Below are 19,453 nucleotides of genomic sequence, written 5' to 3'. Positions count from 1 at the left end.
CACCATCCTTTACCGGTGCTCCGCAGCTGAAAGGAAAGCTGAAAGGAAGTGCGGTATCGGCTGCCACATCGAAACAGAAGGCTGCAAAGAAGAATGACGGTGGAATGAGCCAATGGTAAGCAGGAGGTGGGAATAGAGTTTTTTAATGATGACAACAGGTCTTGCATACAGCGCATGTCCTGATGCTCGGCCTAAAGAGGTAAAATGTACAGCTTTCTTAATGATATAATATTTACAAATAAACATAAAGTACAACGTACTTTGTATGGAGCAGCCATCCCAAGTAGACGGGAGAAAATTTGCAATATAGGAACCTTGCGTGGGGTAGTCCACTAGAAAGTGCCCAGTATTCAATCTTCCCATCATTAGTAGGGACCTATAGGCTATGATGCAGAGTGCTGACCCAGGTTAAGTACGACTCAATACCATTACTAGTGGAAATCTCAACAAATGCCTGGACAGTGGGCTTGTCAGCTCCCATCTCTTTTGTCTGTACATTTAGTTAAAAACATTTCCTATAGAGTGCTCAGAAAACTAGCCCTAAAATTGCTTGCGGTGATAGAAGGATCTTCCAGGTCCAGACCAATACAAGTATTCTAAGTGTACCAAATCGAGGGGATTTTTTGACAATGATCTAACTTCAGACAGTCAGTAAGAATCGCCGGGTTGACATAAGTTTGGCTCTTTGTCCAGATCTTGAACCTCAGAAGGAGTGGCTGCGTCTTTATAACATCACTGATGAACCCTACCCTAATTTCCGAATGACAGACAAAGGAGCTAGTAGATTTGGAGCGGCCAATACCCTCTTAAAAAAAGACATTCTCAATCTTTCCAACCCAGTTTGGTAATTAAATCCCCAAACGCCAGCCCCATAGCTGGTGTTTGTACAGCACTTTGCTTTATATATAGTCCTAGCTCCTTCTCTGGTTGCAAAGTTAAGAACTGTTTGCATGGCTTTTGTGATAGCATTGAATGATATTGCAAGATAAGAGAACATGGGAACAGCGCTAACTTTATTATGGTTCACTTTTAAGGCAATGCTTTCCTTTCTCCTGGGCCCAAAGACCATTTCATGAGTTTAGCTTGGTTAATCCCAAGATTCAAAATAGTCCAAAAAGTACAAAAACAGTCAAGCAACCGCTGTAAGCTAATTGCCGTCCTGGGTATTAGAAAGGTATTATCAGCATAAATCAGTGCAGGAACACTGCGATTGCTGATTCATGGGCAGTCAACACAAATCTCCAGTAGTTGCTCTTCTAGGCCATTGATATACAGAGAGAAGAGAAAGGGGGCCAGGACGCAGCCTTGGCATACATCTCTAGCAAGTTTAAAAACTTCAGTTATCCCCCCCCGAACCCCGGGCCATACATCATCTGTCAGTCATCTCGATATGAAGTTCTCTAATGATTTTTACCATATTCGAGTTTACCCCAAGATCTAACATAATGCTCCACAACTTAGTTCTGTTTACAGAGTCAAAAGCTGAGCTCAGGTCCATGTTTTCTAAGTACCTTTCTTAGCCACAGTATATTTGCTTATTAAGAGATATAAATTGAGGGACTGCCCAACTGCCCCTTAGCCGGGATGAAAACCAAATTGGAGCCCCATAAGCACATTGTGCTCACTTGCTCAGATTTGCAAACACTCCAGCAAGATTCTTCCCGTTATTTTGAAAGTTGTGTTAATCAAAGATAGAGGGTGGTAGCACTGCAGGGTGTCCCCTGGAGCCTTTTATAAAGATAGCAATAGTGGTTGCATGAGACCAGGCCTTCGGTGGACCCGCTAATGATATGGTCTGGAAAATATTTGTCAGTAGAGGAGCCCACAATGATATGTTAGAATGAAAAATTGGTCCGTGACTGCTTTAGAGAGAAATAAATTGCGATATATCCTGCGTGTGTCGCAATGTCAGTCAAACACTAGTAATCAATACCATTTAGAAATGCAACTACATACCCTAATAACAAAATTAGGAATGTATTCAAAACATACAGTCAATGTTAAACAAAAAGAAGAAGTGCCAAAAGTTATTTAAGTTATAGTATATTTATTCCATATATTTGAATTCGATCAAAATTATTTGACATTTAGATGCATAAGGTTGCTCAAGAGGGGGAGTGAGGGATGGGTGTGCTCGTGATCAATAGGGATATGTGAAAGTCACTACTTTTAGAATACATACATTTTTCAATAATTATGGCAAGAGACCAGTACAGAATGGCCAGTCCTAAACAAAATATTTACACCATGTTATATAGTTTCTTTGTAAATTCATCAATGCAACATCAGAAGATAGAGAGGATATCGGTACAGGCCCTGTGTGGGTGGGGAGCATCGACGTTTCGACTCAGCTAGTGCATAGAGGGTGACTTAAACCTCCGCTGCTGGGTGATCATACCAATTGTAATTCTTCAGGGGTCATATATGCCATCAATTGCCCCTGTGAGTTTGTATATATTGGTCAAACAACACAGAACGTGAAAAGTTGTGTTTTACAACTCTGTAGCAGAATACGTTGTGGGATACAAGGTGCCCCACTGGTGGAGCACTTCACAACATTTGGGCACTCCGCTGAGAGCCTAAGATTGTGGGTTATCGAAAAAGTCCAGAGGAACCCAAGGGGTGGCAATTTCTCACACACCCTTAATTATCGTGAGTGTAAATGCATTCATACATTTGATACCGCACTGAGGGGATTGAACTAATACGAGGAGATAGCTAGAGAGGCGGCCACTCTTAATAATCGCTAATCTCATCCGCCTGGACCATGGTCACACGTCCCACGCATCCATGTTCTGCACACGTAATCTTTAGGATGTAAATAGGCAGGCTGACTCAGAATCCATCATCGACCTATCTAGTTTGGAAATAGGCAGGATGTATCACACTTCCTATCCCCTTGCGACTGGGTATCTGATCCGATCAGGCACCTACTATTCACTGCAGCAGTTCCTTGTATTTGCACGCATGTACGCAACATGTATACACACACGTAGTCGTTCAGAAACCTTGTGTTAGTAATATGTACACAACATGTATACAAAAACGTAGTCATTAAGAAATCTTGTGTTAGTAAAATGTAATCCAGCCATGTGATTATTGACACAATCACAATCTTTATCACACTGTATATATTTGTACAGTAATTTCTCATTGTAAACAGGCAGTACATTATTCAGTCGTATCTTTAGCACACTGTATATAATCTGCACAGTGCTTTCTTATTTTAAAGAAGAATTTTCTAATGTACATATATGCATATGAAGCTCATGTTATTCCCATATTTATTGACATAATCTCAATAGATGCTCTATATGTGTATTTTTGATGAACTCTTATCTATCTCTGGTATTACTGTACAAATGAGTTTTGGTTGGGTACTGTTTAATTCTGCCTTTTCCCTGCACTGTACATACATGCACTATGTATGGACACATTGTAGCATATAGAGAAATGCACTTCATTTCCACCCGGATTAACCCCCATATTTTGCCACTGACTCATGCAGTCGGGTCCATGCAAACATAGACAGCCGCTGGTCATTCACCGGGCGCTGTAGCTCGGGACTCTCTAGATGCCTGACTGATGCTCAATCGCCGTGCCTGCAATGTGCACGCTTCCCCGGCTGAAACCGTCCGTCTGCTTGAAATTGGATGTCGTCTGCCAGTTCGTCCTTGCACTTGAACTCAGCAGGACGTCTTCCTCAAGGCATGCGGTGCCTGTTCTTTTCGTTCCAAGGTAACAACTGGTGACACGGTCTTATTCTTTCCTTGAAACCTTTGGGCAACATAAGGGGTTATTAATATTCGTTTCCCTGTGTTTTTATTTAGGGATTACTCACCTGATTTATTCTGATGTTCAACCACCATGGAATTATGTAATTACGGTTTTTAATACCGTTGAGGACTTCACAAGTGTGGTCCTCTTAAGTTGAATTCAGCTCAATCCAGGGGGTGAGTGTTTAACCATGCATACTACATACCTTTAACATCATTGTTACCCTTAACACACACTAATTTTTGGTTGGGTTTTCTACAGAAAACACCGACCTGGCAATTACCATTCATTCTTCATTGAAATGCATGCGATGCCTGTGCGGCACCAGGATTAGGTCAGTACAATGACGTTTATCTTCCTACCTCCCTTGTTCTGGGTTTTTAGCACCTAATTAATACATGATTGATCTTCCACTCCTAGGTTGCCCCCTCTTGTCCTGAGGAAGACTCGCAGCGGAGGTTTAAGTCACCCTCTATGCACTAGCCGAGTTGAAACGTCGACGCTCCCCACCTACACAGGGCCTGTACCGCATTCCTCCCTATCTTCTGATGCTGCATTGATGCATTTACAAAGAAACTGTATAACATTGTGTAAATAATTTCTTTAGGACAGGCCATTCTGTACTGATCTCTTTACCAGTCCGTTGCCATAATTATTGAAAAATTTGTGTATTCTAAAACTAGTGACTTTCACCTATCCTTATTCTTCACGAGCACACCCATCCCTCACTGCCCCTCTTGAGCAACCTTATGCATCTTTCTAAATGTCAAATAATTTTGATCGAATTCAAGTAAATGAAATAAATATACTATAACTTAAATAACTTTTGACGGTTCTTCTTTTTGTTTAACATTGACTGTATGTTTTGAATAAATTCCTAATTTTGTTATTAGGGTATGTAGTTGCATTTCTAAATGGTATTGATTACTAGCGTTTGACTGACATTGCGACACACGCAGGATATATCGCAATTTATTTCTCTCTAAAGCAGTCAGGGACCAATTTTTCATCCTCGCATTGTACCCAGGTCTGGTGACGTTTATTGGGCTACCCCATTATTTTGTAATGGCCCACAATGATATGTTAGCCTGAAAAAGATCGGTAGGTATCCCATGCGGCCCAGGAGCTTTCCCCACTGGGCAACTAACTATTGCTGATATTACCTCACTCAGCTCAATCTGCAGTTCCATAAGATGTCATAGCCAAGGGCTAAGGAGATGAAGAAGGAACTGGGGATGCTCGAGTTGGACCTGCGTCAGTGTCTGCAGGAGTAAGGGCCCCCTAGAGATAGGGTCAGAATAAAGGTGGTTGAAGTGAGCAACCCAGTCTTCTGGTGGAATCACTATATTAAGACCAGATTCCTGGGTACTCTCAAAGTAATTATGATTCACTGTCATCCGGAAGGCTTTACTTTCCTTTAGCTCAAAGACCTGCACTAGGGAGTGATAGTCCTCCTCACTTATGGTTTTCTTCTGGCCCCTTAAAACTTTCTTGTACATGCCCCTATAGCTGAGCACTCCAGGTTCCTAGGAACTTCGTTAAGGGCTGCCAACAACTGATTGTTGGCCTTAGTACAATTTGCATCAAGCCATTTGGCTTGCTTCCCATTATTGGGTTTATTTGGGATCATGAGCAGGATGAGTACTGTATTACGGATTCTATCATAGCCGTTAAGTATCTTGGTCCCTCCACCAGAGTTGCAGTTTTCATATAGACTTGTCAAGAAGTCAGAAAGGGTTGAGCACAACTGAGCCGACACAAAAGAATCATTATTCACCTTTGACCAGCTCATAATCCCCCCTTTGTTCTTGAAGTGCGACAATGGTAGAGGGTTGATCTTCATTTGCCTCATGGCAAAGGAGGAGTCACAGATTGATAGAGACAAAAGCCTATGATTGTATAAGGGAGAATCTGTTAGAATATAATCCACTACAAAATCTCTCAAGTCGGCTGAGAATAAAATAAAATCAATTTGGCAGGTTCAACGCTCCTAGAATCAATGGCAAATAGTAAATTGAGTTTGTCACTAAGTGGACTATGGGTGAAATGGGTAATCGGATCCCCTGCACTATCTGCCATTCCACAACTAAAGAACTGTCTCTTATGTTTCTTAAACAACTGCAAATGTCCTCATACAGTTATTTTGCCATTTCCACATTAGTTGAGTCAAAAACATTGTTCTAAATATTTTTCAGTAGCATCTGCTTAGTTACACACTGTAGCAAAATAAGCTGGAAGTAAGTTAAACAAAGTCTCTACTACTTTGCCCGGCCCATGGGGCCTAGAATTGCCCACATGAAGTAAGTGGTAAACCCATAGACGAACGCAGTGTCAGTTAGCTAAGTCTCCTACAGGCTAATGACTCCACAGCATTCAATGAATTATGCCAGTCTGGTTTGCCCATCTTTTTTGCCAACTCTGCCACATTCCAAGAGGCAAACAATGGCGACTTAACTGCACCATTTCCAGGGCAATTTTTAAAGGTAAAACTATTACTGGAGGTAGAAGAGTTTGCTGGATCTGCAATCGGCCTTGCCATCTCATGACCGTTCTGTGAACTGATTTATCTAGAAGTGGTAGCTTTGGCAGAGAGTCAATCCAATTGATCCAACTTCAAGATATGCACACACCTATTTGAGATAGTAACAGATTAAGTTGTGTTTGTGAGGACAATATCATGCTGTCAATTGGTCTGTAGAAATAACCTAGTGGAAATGCTTCAACTGTCAAGTAGGTAGACTTGGTGATATTAAGCCTGGTCAAAAATATCATTGGTCACCACTCTGGCCTTGAAATGAATGGCAATGCAGTCATTGTTCTCAGGCTTTAGGGTATTACCACCCATGAAAATCTCCAGAAAAGATTCTACTTACTATGAAGTAGCTTTGGGCCTCCAAATCTCCCATTAGCCCAATGCACCACTTTATTTGCCAATTGATCATGGTCCTCTCCTGTGTCGTACCTCAGAGGGAGGGCACCTTTCAAGGTCAAGACAAAGGGGGGTGCTTGTGGCAGTAGTTGTAATGTGGGAAGCTTCAAAAACAAGGGCTATTGAATGCAACCAGATCAATTCCTCAACGAGCTACAAGGCCCCTTGGGTTTCTCCAGGGCTTCACCTCCCCCAGTCAGTCTACCTAGCAAACTGAACACATTGTCATACTCAGCATAATTGCTTCTGCCCCCTCTAGAGTGGTGACCCTCCCTGTAGAAGTGCTGGCCAGGTCTTCTGGTCTATGTGACTGAGTGGTAGCAGAAGTTGGAAGAGGGCCCCCGGAACCAGATGGTAGTGTTCCTGCATAACAATGTTCCACACAAGCGAGATGCAGACTTGTCAATGCTTCCTCAATTTTCCCAAGGCAGACCAAAGTTGACCCCAATGCACATGTGAAGGAAGTTAGCACACATTTGAAAATTTCCACAACTAAATCAAGTGCTGCCTCTCCTGGTTTTCTCAAACTGGGACATTGTCTCTTAGACTTGGCCCCCCATTCCCCCGCACTTCCTCCTTCCCCTTGGTTCATTAATTTATGCCTGCCACCCTCATTGACAGGTGTTTGGGTTTGGAGATGTGTCCCCTCAGTGTGGTCAACAGGCTCTGTGACAGTGGTGACACTAGGGCCAATAAGATTAATTTGAGTCACCAGGACTCCCAGCTTGTGTCATTGAGTCAGAGCCCACGTCAGCCATAGTTACCTTGGACAGGATCTGCAGGGACTCAGAATTGGGTGGGGAGGACAAGGATAGGTGCCGCTCTGCTAGATCAATTTCCTTGCAAATCCCTCTAACTGCCTGCTTCAATAAACCATCCAAGGTGGTGCCAGGAACAGGCATCAAGCGAGTAGCAAGGCACAGGAAAATCCGGAATGATGTCCCATGCTGCGGTAGATGAAGAACGATTTTTAAGTGCTAGTGCTGTGTGGATGCTTGAGTTGGTCCCTCCTACAGCTGTGGCCAAAGGTACTGCGGGGAGACGTAGTCCCACCACAGCAAGGCACAGGAAAGTGCAGAATAATCTCTTCAAAAACAGCCACGAAAGTGAAGCAGTTCTTTTGTATTTGATGCTGAACAAAAGCAGTGTAATCCCCTCTCTAGATTAAAAGACAATAGTACTTGGAAGATTTTTTTATTTAAACTGACATTCTTAAGATTCTTGTTTGAGGTGGCCAAGGTTCTTGGTTAATAGCAACTGATGAATTAATGTTGAGTTGTTCAGGAGTTGGTCTGTTAAAATAATGCACCTTTTCACTTTCTGTGCAGTCCCAGCTACTTTAGGACTCGCCTTATATAAGTCAGTATATTACAAAAACCAGGGCAGGTCTGTAGTTCATAGGAAACTCTATATTCATGAATGTATGGCTGTCAGGGCGTGCTGTACTGTATCCCATTCCACATTGTGCTTTGAAAAAGAAAGGCATGAAATATGTGGAAAACGCCATCTGCATGGGTCTAGCCATTAGTGGAAATGCTGGAAGGTACCAGATTATGCATGTTCTCCAACATTATAAGCTGGTTGCCATGGTGACAATAGAATACTCAGAGTAGAGAGAGCTAGCGCGACTGCCGTGGTTTGGCGGCCATGTACGTACTGTATTTTACCCAGGGAATCACCGGGCCTTTGCCTGCTATTTAGTTCCTGGATCTGGGAATGTGCTGTCAGTTCCTATTCTCTGCCTTCTCGGTTAGGTGGTAGGATCTGTTTGTGCTTGCGGACCTTCCGCAGGGTTCGCAGTAGTGAATAAGCATTCTTTTTTTCATGCTGCACTCCCAAAAGGAAGATATTTGGATGTTTCCTCCCCGCAGTCTCTGAACCGTTGGTAGCGTGGTTGGGACACCTGTTCTAATTCACCTTCATGTATTTCTGGAGCATATTTTGTGCGGCTCCTCTCTCCTGCTGTGTTACTTGTAAGGGCCGTTCAGACTTTGTTGCTCCTGAGTATTGCAAATAACAGACTGGCATAAAATATTATGGCGCTTCTTCATTCAAGCACATGGGTTGAAGCCTGCTGGTTTATAGAGAGTGATATTTCTTATGCAACGTTTACCACGAAAAGTTTTTCCCACAGGGAATTACAACACGGTCGTTACAACGACTGCGTTGTAACCACGCATACCATTACTCCGCAAGTCGGAACAACGACTTGCGGAGGGGGCAGAAAGTGTTGGATTTAAAATCTAACACCTTCCCTACTGTCCACACAGACTGGAGTTGGAATAGTAAATTATACTATTCCAACATCCAGAGCCCCCCATCCGCAAGTCATTGTTCCGACTTGCGGGGTAATGGCATGCGTGGTCACAACGTGGTCGTTGTAACAACCGCGTTGTAATTCTCGGCGGGGAAAAATTATGCGTTAAAAAGAGGTATATTCTTTTGAGATGCTCCATGGTTCTATGTGGGGTCGCTACATGAATTGCTGAATTATGTACACACATTGATTATTGTGAATATTATGTTTGGTCAACAGTCTGATTGCGTTAGGGGCATGTTCTGGTCATACACTCCATACCAAAAATAAGGGATCTAGAGCGTATAAAGCTCCCAGCATACATGCTACACCATAATTCTAGAAATAATGAGGTTTGCTGGACCTAAGGTGAAGGGAAAAAGGGGAATAGGTCAATAAAACAAGGAGCCACTACATGGGGATTGGTTCCTTTTTGGAAATAGGGCTCTCACACACCCTGACGGGGGTTGTGCTTCATCATCTGGCTTGCTCCTTGTTCGGCCGGCCCTGAAATGCCCAACGGGCGCCGTCAAGGGGGCTCTTTATTGGAGATTATTGTTTTTCAAAACCGTGATGTAAAGTGCAAGTTGGGGGCCCTTTGTGTAGATTGACAAAAGTGGGTGTTGGTGTAGAGAGTAGTGAATTAAAAAAAGACTATGCAAATCTCAAATAAAATTTTAATCTCTGAGTATGCCTGTCTTATTAAAAATGTGGTATCACCAGTGAAGACAATGATTACTGGTGACTTGCAAATAAACTGTCAATGTTAGATTTATACTTGTGCTCATGTGAGCGGTATAATGAGTAAGATTACTGAAATAGGAGTAAGTCAGCAATCTATAGGATAGGGAATTTCAGCATTGGCAGACTTCCCATCAAACATTTAAAAGGATAAGCAAATAATTGAGCAATTTTAACCTTAAATTACACCGTTTGATGTATTCACATGAGGTTCAATTGTTTTTACACGTACCTTTGAGACGAGAGCGGCTGGTCAGTTTACATTCCTCTAATACAATGTAATGTGCATTAATACGCCCCCTCTTTTACTCAGGCAAAACCTCCTGTAACTGGATGATGGCAATATCTTACTTGCCTGAATACATGTATCTTCTATGTTTATATATAAAAACCATCCAAAGTGATGCAGATTGCCAGTGCCTAAAGATCATCAAGTTCTGCTTCACCACTTAAAGCACTGTGGTGGGAAGACACATGGAGCCCTGCAAGAGATGTTCTTCTCTGGAGAAACTACCACACCAGGATTCAGTCTACCATCAGATTGCTGCAGCAAGATTGCTTGAAGACTGACTTAGAGGCAAGCTTTCACATTCTATGTCTACAGACTTTGGAACACAATGCCCTTCTTACATGAAACCTGTGCATTACCCCCTGAATTTAGTGCTTAAGGCTCCCATGCTGAAGAAACACCACTAGCAGCATACTCAAGAGTTTTGTGCCCTGCAATGCGGAGCCTCTTCTCAGCCCCAGAGGTCAACAGCTCACTTTCACATAGACGTGTGTAAAGACATATTTTATTATACAATGTTAAACCTAGTTTATGTGAAGAGACACGCTTACCTGCGATATATTCATAAGAAGAAGTGCTTGAAAACATATTACTTCTTTATGCATGAATACCCTGTATTCAGTGGGAAAACAATCGTTTTGTTCTGAGTAAAAACTTCATACTTTACTAAGTGCTTAGTTTGTATAAGAATTAATAGCTGTGCCGAAACCTCTGCGTAGACGCTCGAGGCCATTGCACTTAAACGTCATCAAAGTTTGCTCACCCAATGCCGAGACTGCTTACTCTTGAATCTACCTCATGTCTCTTTAATCTACTACCAGACACTCACTGCTCCTTTTCTCTCATTCTAGCAGGGGTCTGCTTTCTCCCTTTATGCTATTTTTTCTGGCCTTCTCTTCCTCCGTCTTTCCACTTTGTTTGTTTGTTTGTTTGTTTTTCCCAATCTTGCTCTTTGTAAATATATGATCCAGAAAAATAAGTGCTGTTCCCAAAAAAATAAGGGCAGGTGGCCCCCACCGGTAACCAAAGGCTAAAATTAAGCACTGGTTGTACTGTGCTCACTGACAACTTTGGCCATGGTAGGCCCAGGAGCTATTAGGGCTCATGAAGTAGACTGCACATTATAGCAAGAGTGACCTCGTTTTCAAACCTTGGAAAGTGAAACAGGGTTTTGTGAGAAGATTACAGTCAGTATGTGTGGACATGATTGCTATCTTCCTTACAAGGCCGGTCAAGTTCTTCCTCTGAGGAAGAGTTCCAGACACCCGAATGTTAGATAAGGTTCTTCTGAAACTAATACATTATTGCCACATGACCTTCTCATATCAAATGTATATATACTGGGACAGAAGTTTTATGTTTTATTGCATTGCTCCAACTGACCATTTTTCTAGAATGAGTCCATCAGTTGTAATGACAATTGACTTTTATATTTCTGCAGTGCTGCTCACTATTTTGCATTGAACACTGGTTGGACTTGGGCTTCCCTATGAGTTGTGTTTAGTTTTTCTCATCTGCTTCAATTTAACCCAGTATTCCAGTTGTTTCATGTAATTGATATCTATTATATTTTTCTGTTTTCTACATACAGCAATCTGTTGCTTCTCAAAGATATCTTTGTTCATTCTAAACACCGCAACATAAATGAATAGATGCAATCAGCTAGAGTGGGAAACAGGAATTATATATGCTCTAATGAAACAGGACACTGTATACATCAAATAGTACCCAGACAATATATTCTGGGAAATGCCCACAGTCAGGATGCTGCCTAGCTTTTGTATCTCTTTTAGAAATTTTAGAAAAAATAGTTATTTTGGCATTGGACCGATATAGGGTATCAAATGCTTTGGCGCATTATTTTGTTCTGATACTGATTATGTTTGCAAAGCTGTTTGATCTGTTAAAAAAATGCATTGCAAATTGTAGATCCAGAGGTCACAATATATCAGAAACTCCAGAATTGGAGTCTTGTGTCTAATCAAGATACTATGTACTTATAAGGAGTGTAGAAGAATGTCAAGGGCATACCGGTGGTGTCTCAAATAAGGGTCATTATGCAATTTCTCTGACTGGGACTGATGTGTCTCACATGGCGATCACAGGTAAGGATAATTAGTGATTGTTGCCCTGACCTAAATAAGATTGGGGAACCATCACTGTGACGGGTGGCTGTGTGGTAGATTGGCCATCAAGTCAAGTCCTGATGGAAAATTCAAAAAAGACTGCACTGTCAGCAACTCTGCTATTGCATCACCTGTAGTGGGGTAAAGGAGCTCCACGTTTTGCAGAATGGTGAGTGCACAACTCTATATAGCACTCTGTGTCGGACCATAAAACCTTTGACCACGAAGGGTGACTAAGTAATAGTCCTCCATAACGTATGATCTGAGTGAGCCAGTAGATTCTATGTGACTTCTTTGATTCCTGGTTGGTCATGGACAGTGCTTAGGACTCAGTAAACCACGCAACTTTGGATCACACTGGATTTATAGTTTTCTATGGATTTCTACTTATACATGTATCAATCACAAATATGTTTATTTAGACCAATGGCCTTTAAACAATACAGCAATAACAAAATCATAAAATACATATATAACAATAAAACCATATATAAATTATTCAGTTAAATATATCTTTCAATAAAACCTACTTGTTTTTATAAAACATATCCACACTACTAACGATTCTCAATCAACAATGCCCTAGCTGCCCTCATAAATCTTTCAATAGCACATGCTATGTCTAACAAACGCATCTCGGCTACAAATTCTACGGCGTTCCCTCGAGTCCTAATTTCCTATTTCAAGAATATTGAACGTAACCATTGTCTCCGCTATTGTTTATGTTTTAAGCAATCCAACACAATATGCAGCATGTCACATTTGGTGGTCAACCTACAAACACAATTCCTTCCTATACCAATCATTTTTGCTTTTACATTAGCACTTATCATACAGGGGTTGAGACCAGTTCTTACTGTCAGCACTTTGGGGCATATTATCAAGCATGGCGTTAAAAGTATCACCGCTTTAGCGGCAGAAAACTGCCGCTAAAACGGAGATAATGGGCTTGATAATATGCTCTATGGAATTCCAATTGAAGCTCAGGTTAGATGTCCTTCACATCTAACATGGGCTTCAATTGGAATTCCATAGAGCATATTATCAAGCCTATTATCGCCGTTTTAGCGGAAGTTTTCTGCCGCTAAAGCGGCGATAATTTTAACGCCATGCTTGATAATATGCCCCTTTGTTTCTTGACATCTGGTTTGATAGGTTATCCACATATGGATAACTCACTTCATTCTGCATGCATTTAACATAAAGTGTACAGATTTTTTCTCACTTATTTATTGATAGTTATTTTCGTTAGACAGTTCTGTGCATAACGCCTTTAGCTCGCTCTTGGAGATTTCTATTTGAAATGTCTGTGGAAGCAGCTTTACCTTCATAGCAGTACAGATGGCAGCCAGGTTAAACCTAGCCTTTTTTGCCCATTTTAATTCATTTTGCACAATTTCATTCTTGCACCAGTGGGAAATTTTCTGTCCATCCTCCCCACTAAGATTTCCCCAGAATGTTATTAGGGCTTTTGCGGCCAGCAAATTCCATGAAGTCATGCCCGTTTCTAATCTTATTGCTTGAATCATGGCTGAACTGAGATGAGACAGTGAGCCAGTAGATTCCATGTGACTTCCTCTACTCCTGATTGGTCATGGACAGTGCTTAGGACTCAGTCAACCATGCAACTTCGGATCACACTAGATTTATAGTTTTCTATGGATTTCTACTTATACATATAAGGAAAGATGCATTTCGATAAACCTTTTTTGAGGATATTTATACCTCCTTACCTCTACATTGTATTTCAGTGGTTTCGGTGCCATAGTAAGAATGATATTATCTTACTTTTATCAACATTGTTTCGGGGAATTTTAAGAAATAGCATATATTTCCTACCTAATATTGTTCTTATGATATTTCTGCTCATGTACTGCATGCAGTTTTCTTTGAGGAAGGCCGTGCTGGCTGTCCCAGGATAAGTTGGCTAAGCATGGGTTTCCTCATAGAAAGCATTTTGCTTAAAAGAAACTAGGTAATTTTAACTTTTGGAAAGTGCAACCCCAGCTCATATCAAGACTGGCCTCTCTTCTCCTTAGCTTAACTAACTGTGTCCCTACATTCAAGGTTTATCATTTAAACAAAACTGATTTTATCACCCTTAAAGAGTTGAAGAATTCATACGCACATCAAATGGAGTCACAGAAGACATGAAAACTGATATCATTAATATTTGGTTCTGCAATAATAAATTATGCACCAACACTAGTAAAAATGAGCAAAGACCAACCTAAATAGATTAACTTCACTGTATCACAATTGGACCCTATAGTATAACTTCAGAATGAAGAGCTTTCACAATGAGCTGTTCATTATTGACACGAAGGACAGGAACAATTGCCATTGAGCTCTTCAGTGTAAAAACAGAGTCTACTGTATCAGTAATTTTACAATAATGTTTTTATCTCTATAGATGTGAAAATAAGCCATACATTAGTTTTTTTTTTTTTGTTTTTTTTTTTGTCCTCATTTGCCCAGCCCTTATGTGTGAAAAAAGAAAACCGCCAACCACCATTTTGTGCTATCTTGTCCCATCCACCTAGAAGCCATTAGTGTGATTTGGACAGTTGCACAAGGAAGAGCGGACAACAAATTGGCGGAAGAAGGAGAGAGCAACACACAAAAAAGGCGGCCTTTAGAAACTCCATCTAGGCATGTTTCAGCCTATTTGGACCAGAGAATCGGAGAAGACCCTTGTTGTAGGTCCATGGAGTAGGGAGACTGGCATAATCATAGGACCGGGGAAAAAAAAAAAAATACCCCGGTAAACCTACTTCCACTGTATCAGATAATCCCAAAAAGCAGTTTTCTTATTTTTTATACTGCAGGGTCTAGCCAGATCTGTTTTAGAAACTTCATATAGGGACGATAACCATCCTGTATATGTTGGAGGAGCTGTATCCACCCAGAATCTGCAAATCTGTCTCCTAGCCATTAAAATTGCAAAAAACAAGAAGGATCTATCAGGCCCTAAAATATTTTCATCAATCCCAAAGATGATCAAGGGAAGAGTGCTGGTGAGAGTGATATTTAGGATAGAGGATATTGCTTCCATCACCTCTTCCTAAAAGAGACCGATAACTGGGCAATCTTTAAACATATGCACATCCGAGGCCTCTAGTAGGTCACATTTATTGCATTTTTTCCCATGATGGAATTTGGCTAGTTTTTGAGGGGATAGATATGCGCGATGTAGTGTAAAAAGGTGGTTTCGCCTTAGCCAAGCTGGCTTCACAATTTTATACAGAAGACTAAATGAGTTCAGCCACAAATGCTGGCACTGTTCGCCTACATTACTACCCCATAACACCTCAGGGAGATTAGAGTCATCGTCTATCTCCTCCAAGATCGCCCAATACCAACAAGCAACTTCCTTTCCCCCCCCTGGCCTTGTAACCAAAAGATTTTCTAAATTGCTGTAATTCCCCAGGGGGGATCCCTTTCTTATCAAAGCCTGCACCCAGCTATTCAACTGCATATACTTGAAGGCAGATAATCCTGGTCCGACTTTCTCCCGCATAGTCTCCCAAGGTATCATTGACCCACCTACCGTCAGTTCTCCCCATTTTATAATTCCAGCTTCTTTAATTGAACCTGCCAACCTGTCTTTAAGGCACAAGGGAGTGCCTGGCGAATCCCACATAGGTGCTAAGTTAGAATAATAGCACAGCCCTATTCTATTTCTGATTGTGGACCAACTTCTAGCCAAAGATTGAAGAATTTTTAGTTTTATTTTTTTAAAGAATTTCTGGTCTCCAAACTTAAAAAGAAAGCCGTCAGATGGAAGATCGGACCCCTCCAACATAGCTTGGAACATCCTTCCTCTAAGATTATCCACTGGTGTTTTTAGGAGCATTCTCGAGTAAGATAATTGGAATGCCCAAGCATAATATTGAATATCTGGAGACGTTAAGCTTCCTTTCTCTCTCCTTCTCCTCAACTTTTTCCAAGCCAATCTTGTAGCTCCGTTCTTCCAAATAAAATAATTAAGTCCTTGTTGACATTTAAGTAGTTGTTTAGTGTCAAAAGCCATAGGGATCGAATTAAATAAAAAGGTATATTTGGGTAGGATAGACATTTTTAGAAGATTTGTCCTCCCAAAGATGGATAGCGGGAGATTATTCCATGCCTTTAGTTGTTTCTGGCATTCTTTATGTACTCGCTCGAGATTATAAGTGGTGATATTACTTATATCTTGAGTTATTCTTATGCCAAGATACCGCATGGTGGACACAACCTCTACCTGAGTATTGGGGGAATTCCAGGCCATGATCTCTGTTTTCTCTGAATTTATGTTATATCCAGAGATTTTTCCAAACTCCTCAGCCTTCCTAATCACAGAGGGAAGAGCCAGATCTAAATTTGAAGTCATTATGAGGATATCATCGGCATACAGGGCAACCCGTCTTTCCCACCCTCCAAAGCTAAATGATGGTATGGTGGCCTCCTCTCTAAGAATCTGTGCAAAGGGTTCAATGTAGAGGTTAAAAAGGAGGGGGGATAGCGGGCAACCCTGCCTTGTGCCTCTCGCAATTACAAAAGGCTCTGTTAGGAAACTGTTTACATTAAGCCTTGCCGTAGGGGCCTTGTATATTAAAGAAATCATACGGCAACATTTTTCAGAGAGATTAAATTTCTTCATTACTGCAGCCAGATAGGGCCAATTTACCCTGTCAAAGGCCTTGGTCGCATCTAGCGTAAAAGCAGCCAGAGGCAGAGAAAAAGTGGTCGCGATATCGATCACCCCCACCAGATCTTGTGTGAGATCAGCTAAGTGTCTGCCCTTTATGAAGCCCTTTTGATCTTCATGAACCAGATGGCTTATCACTTTCCCCAACCTAGATGTCATAATAGCGGTAAAGATTTTATAGTCGCTGTTGAGGAGCGAGATCGGGCGATATGACCCACATTCCTTTGGGTCTTTCCCAGGTTTAAGTATTAAGACCACTGTGGCATCGTTCCAAGACTTTGGGGGATCTCGGCCCTCCAAAAGAATGTTATTAAAAACAGAGGCCAAAACCGGGGTGATCTCTTCTGTAAGGGCCCTATAGAGTTCCCCTGGTAACCCATCAGGGCCTGCTGCCTTCCCTCGCTTTACGTCCCCCAAAGCCTTCCTAATCTCTTCAAAGGAAATCTCTTTCTCCAACAACCTACTATGCTCTGGGGATAACTTTGGCAAGGAAATTTGGTCCAACCAGGCCTCCCTCCCTGCCTTGTCTTCCCGAATATCATCCCTATAGATTTCCTGAAAAAAATCTCGGAAAGCCCCACCTATTTCGTCCTTTGTGGTTCGGGGGGGCAGATTCCACCTCTACCTTGATCTCTCTGATGTAGTTTCGGGCTTGGTCAGATTTAATTTTCCAGGCGAGAATTTTTCCAGCCGCCTCACCAAACTCAAAATGAGAGATTTTACTCGCCTCCCACCTCCTAGCGACCCTAGCTTGTAATAGGTTTTCTAATTGCGATTTTAGCTCTTTATACCTTTCGAAGTCTGCACCTGATCTCGTTTGGGGGTCCAGGGTTCCTTCGATAATCTTCATTTCCCCCTCCAAATTATCAATGCACTCCCTATATTTCTTTCTTCTATAAGAGGCTCTGTTTGTAATAATTCCTCTCCAAAAAGCTTTTAAAGCATCCCACATAATGTGTATATCCGTGGAGTCTATATTTGCCTCCAAGAAGTGATGAGACTCTGATCGTAGGAAGTTAACCTCCTCATTTTCTAAGAGGATGGAACGATCAAACGACCAAGAAGTATATGTATGTATAGACTCAAGTTTTAATACAAACAGAATGGCCGAATGGTCGGAAAGGTGTGAGGGGAGATAGTGGATGTCTATTAATAGATCGTTTAAGCTATAGCTAAATAAAGCATAGTCTATCCTGGACACATGTTTGTACTTAAAGTTTCGAAAAGAAACCCCCAGTTGATCCCCCACCCTTTCCCTCCAAAAGTCTGCAAGCCCCAGTTGTGACATGGCTATCAAGATATCCTGTCTAGATTTTGATAAAACACAGGCTCTAGAATTAGCAGACTTGTCTAAATTCGGATTTAACACGATGTTGAAATCGCCCATCCAAATAACTGGGTTGTGGAAAGCCAATAGATTATCTCGAATGCTGTTTAGATGGGAGGGATCGTCCTGGTTAGGACCGTAATACCGGACCAAAATAAGAGGAAAGCCATCCAACAATACCCTTACAATCAGCCACCTACCACTCCCATCCTCCCTATACTCCATGATTTGTGCCTTTGCTTGTTTTTTAAAACTGAAGAGCACCCCCCTGATGTTAGCTGATTGATCTGTGCAAATAAATTTGTCTACCCATTTTTCTTTTTTCAAGAACTCTGTGGTTTCACCCTTAAGGAGATGTGACTCCTGGATGACTATGACCTGTGCCGGGGAGTCCCTCAAATATTGGAAAATCTTTACTCTCCTGCTCCCAGTACGCAGGCCATTGACATTCCAAGATAGAAATTTTAGCTGTGTCATTTCGTCAAACAGTTGTCCCCCCCCTTACTTTTTTCAAATTCCCTACAGCCATATTGTCATAGCTTACTCGACCGTTTTTAGGGCATAAAACAAAAGATGGTACTAGGCCATTAACAATAAAAATTCTTTTAGGCTTGAACATTTGAGGTTTATTTTTCTTTTCACCCTTCCCACCCTGTGCAAAAACCTCCCCCCTGGAAAACCCTACCCAACCTACACTGGACAGATGTATTGCCAGTTTTGCGTCCTCTTCCTCCTCCACCCTCCTTTTCCCTCCCCTCCTCTCCCACCACACCAAAAAACTGCAAAATAAATCATGCACCAGTACATCCTCTTATTTTTCCTTTTCTATTCGCTCTTAATCGTGACCCTACTAAACCTTAAATTTCTTTTCCCCTGTTACAATACGTTTAGTACTGGTTACATTTATAGCCTATTATGGGTTTTTCTACCGGTGAAAGTCCACTTTTCTCTCTTTTTTTTTTTTTCCTTTTATTCCATATACTTTCTCAATTTTTTTTTTTTTTTTTTTCCCCACCTTTTCCCTTCCCCTTTTCCTCCTTTCCTCTTCATTCCTTTCATGGAGAAAACTTTAATGTCTCCAGCATTTCGTCTGCCTCAAGAGGGGATCTAATATTGTACATTTTATTTTTGAACATCACACGCAAGAAGGCAGGGAATCTCATCTGCACTGTTGCACCTAGGGCACGAAATTTTTCCATTCTCTGACCTAATTCCCACTGCCATACATTAGTAACTTATGAGTACACTGTGCTCATATTCAATCTATAGAGCATCCAA

This window comes from Triturus cristatus, chromosome 1_2, assembly GCF_964204655.1.
Source record: "Triturus cristatus chromosome 1_2, aTriCri1.1, whole genome shotgun sequence".
NCBI lineage: Eukaryota > Metazoa > Chordata > Amphibia > Caudata > Salamandridae > Triturus > Triturus cristatus.
The sequence above is the reverse complement of the archived record's forward strand: the minus strand, read 5'-3'. Positions refer to the sequence as shown.